Raw genomic sequence first — 4,072 nt, 5'->3', positions numbered from 1 at the left:
ACTCAATTAATGTCAAGCTCTGAAAATAATTCTGGTAAGATGACAAGACCTTATGGACTTTTATAATCACAATGCTTCTCTCCTGTCATGCTTTCTTCCCTGCTGTCTGCTCACCTTGTCTTTGTAATGGCAAAAAATACAGTCAATGAAACAAACAAAATTGCCTTTGATCTCTGGTTTAGTGGATTTGAATTGTCCACCTTTAGTCTGCTCCTCACTATGAGTGTGTGTGTGTGTTGTGGTACACAGATGGAGACAAACTTAACAGTATTAATACACAAACTTCACTGTCAGCTCTGTGGAATTTGGAGGAAGAAGAAGTCTTACATCTGTATTTCTTAGCCTCAGGGATCTGAAGAACTCCCACCACCACAAGTCCTGAGAAACGAGGACAGCATCTCCTTCACATTTGCTTTTCTATTCCCACGGTGACACAGTGGCGGTGATGGCTATAGAGCCAAATAGCAACAGGAAGACATTTTTCCTGCAGTAACTGCCATCTCTACTTCAGTAATAAGCATCATATTCTTACCTAGGACCCTGTGGGATCAGGGAAGCTGAGAGTACCCATGAACCTCTTGGGGCTTCCCTGATTCTTCACTACATACTCTTACACACCGCATGCACACCTAAACCAAATGTGGCATTTTCAAAAGAGTTAATCACTTGTGAGGACCGTCTTCCTTGCATGTCTTTCTGAGTGTAATTACCTTGTAACCCAATTAATTTCCCTTGTGCAATTACACTGAGGTGTGCTCTGCAAATCACTGCAGACTCTCAGATCATTAGCATACACTTAACAGTCAAGCATCATGTGCAAGAGAAAGAAAAGAAGAATCTGGGGAGAGGAGAATGGGGTTTCTTCTTACTGAGCTCAGGGGGTTGACTTTTTCCAAACGTGCTGTCAGGATAGGAAACTAATAAAACAGTTCCCACTACTCAGGTGTTTACCCAGGATGCCTTACAGTTTGTGCAGCATTAAAAAGGTCATTGTGTTTAAATCCCATGATGACATATACAAGGAACGGTGGGGACGTTTTATCCTCCAGTTTACCAAAAAACAACAAAAAAGCCCCCCCAAAAAAACCCACTCAAAACAACCTCCTCCTCCCCCCAGAGATATTAAGAGAGAATATTATAGTTTACAGGTGATAATACACTGTCAGCTGCAGCATAAGATGAAAATGAACAGAGAGCTGCAGAGACACAGAGGCAGCTGTCACAGTGAGAGAAGTTTCCTACAACTATTGAAATGTAGAAGTTGCTGCACCAATATATGGCCATAAAATAATACAATCTAAAAAACCTTTCAGTAATTTGCCAGCTATGATGATGAAAATATGGCGGCCAGAATATAAATGTTGCATTCACTTTTTTATTTTTTTAAATTTCAGTATCTTATTATCAAAATTATTGTCAGCAAGTCCAAGATATGTAAAAATCTTGGATATTTTACTTAATCACAACGAGGAATCTACAGTAGCAGACTCCATACAGGACAAAGCATGCAGTTTTTTAGGCATTCATAAGTTTGTTCCTATTTTGGTCGGTCAGGTCAATATGGGTTGACTTCCTGGTTCAATAAGGCGAAATGTAACATGATTAGATAATCAAATTATTTGCTTAATATGTCAGAAAACAGGATCAATAAGAAGGTAAATCACACAGTTCTCCATGGGCTAAAGAAATATGTGCTATTTTTGAGGAAGTTGGGTTACAATATATGTATAGTAATACTTTATCATATTGTATACCCACAATTAAAACAAAGCTACTTGTTGTATTTGAGGCAAAATGATTAAATGATATTTTGTTAAAGCCCAAATGACCAACATATATTAAATCAAGTACAGTGATGGCTCTGAATCCTATGTTACAGTAAACTGAACAAGAAGTCAAAGGTCATCAGTGGCACAGCTGACAACAGGAAGCCTTCCCTTGAACCATGATGTCAAGAGGATAACTGGTTATGTGAAGTTCTCCTGTATTGTTCTTTTAATGATGAGTTAAGAATACTGATAGTTAATGACATGTTTTGATGCTCTGGTGATGACAGAATGGAATGATTGTTTCATTTGAATGTTTATTAGTCGGCTACTTTTGTCTCTTCAGCATTACCTGTATCTGCTATCTGCTCTGTTCTTTTTTCTTTCTTTATAAGTGGTGTCTTGTAAACCTGTTTGGCACTTTGTGCATGACACAATCATTAATTAATCAATCATTAATGCAGATAATAACTTGTGTTTCTCTCCAGTAAAGAAGCCCCAAGCACTCCTTCATTTCCTTAGTACCTAAGAGAAAACTGATGAATGCTTTTTAAGAACATGTTTGTTTGTACTAGTGTTTTTTGCATGAGGCTACTAGCCACCTGTGAAGCTTGCTACATGTGCTAGAGGGTACAGGGTAGTTACTGAAACATTTAGCATAAGTAACACAACAAAACATTGTTGCCTTCCAAGCCATACAATGAAAGCTGAAGAGACACAAGAAATGATAATAAAAAAGAATGACTCATCACTTGTGGATTACCAGTTGCTCTTAATGTGTGTGTGTGGGTTGGCTTTTTTTTACCAAGCTGTGCACATGATGGATTTCTGTTCAACATATCCAGTACAGTATATTCAGCTCCTGGCTATTGAGCTGCTAAGACTGAAATAATAATTTAACACAAAGAAATTGACTCTAACAAGCAAACAAACAATTAGTGTCATTTCCTCCCAACTCCTTCACCAATTTAGTCAGTGTAGCCTGCAGAGTGTGTTGTACATATTTCTTTGCAGATATGATGAAGGAGGGAAAACAGATCTTTGATAAAATGTTCAGTCCCAAAAACAAGATGGAGAGTCTTTGCTAAATGTTCAGACATCCACTCCTTTATGCTGACCACAGTGGTGCAGGCGCCTGTTGCTTCCTGTACAATTTTGTGTGTGAAGGAGAGGCAAATTTTGTTGTGAGCCATCTGGCCCACACAAGCAAGTCCTTGGTCAGCTCCCATCTACTCACTGGTGCCAGCTGGGAATATTTGTCAGGCAGCAGTTTTACCACTGTGAGCTCCTGCTAATGGTGGGAGTTCACTTGAGGATGGTTTCTAATTAGCCAGCAGGGTTTGATGACAGTGGCCCTCTGAAAAGGGACAGTAGGCAACAGATGGGGAAGAAAAGGCTGGGCAGTGTGTTCTGGGTTGCAAGGGATAACGGACTGTTTTGACTTTAGAGGACACTGTGGTGCTACTGTGATGGGGTCAGTGCTATGGGGATAGACTTCATTATTTGTTTTTGCATGTTTAAGATTATTTCTTGAATTTATTTCATTGTATTTCCTGTGTTTTAAAAAATAATGGTATTTGTATATGTATTTATGTATACATGTGTATGTAAGTGTAAGTACATATGTGTATTTATTGTGTGTTAGTATTTATATGGTTAGTATTTTGGGAATACTAATTTCTAAATGATGTGGATACACTATTCACACTGTCTTTTTATTTAATTTTTAACTTATTGATTTTTTATTTTATTTTGTGATTTAAAAAAAAAAATCCTTATTGCTGAGACTGTTATGGGGGTGGGGGTGGAATACATTACTTCAATGGAAGTAATGGATTCTGAATCCAACTCTAACTGCAACATTGAGAACTGGAATCATGTCATGAAATTTCCTAAAATGTCCCATAATTACCCATAGTATATTGATTATGTGTCTGATATTTGCATTGAACATATTTATTCTAGTTATTCATACATGATTCTTAAATGGTAAGCAACCACCTGGCTTGCCTAAACGGCCCTGACTGTACAAGCTGCTGGGGCCCAGACGGATGATTTATTGTTTTGCATTAAAACTCCACACTTGTGTTATAATGCCCAAAAGGCGTCCCAGATTTGGGATTTAGTAACCTTCTGGGGCATAGTTATACAATTCATATCAATTTTAAATGTAACTAGTTTCAAAACTAGTTTATACTGCAAAGAAACAAAACAAGCCCACAAAGCAAAACTTCAATAATAATCCAATTTTTATGTCACCCATCAATATTAGGAGGATGGTTGTGATGTTTTTTGAAAGATGTGTA

The sequence above is a fragment of the Scomber japonicus genome, chromosome 7, assembly GCF_027409825.1.
Source record: "Scomber japonicus isolate fScoJap1 chromosome 7, fScoJap1.pri, whole genome shotgun sequence".
Taxonomy (NCBI): Eukaryota; Metazoa; Chordata; class Actinopteri; order Scombriformes; family Scombridae; genus Scomber; species Scomber japonicus.
This window is presented reverse-complemented; position numbering follows the sequence as displayed.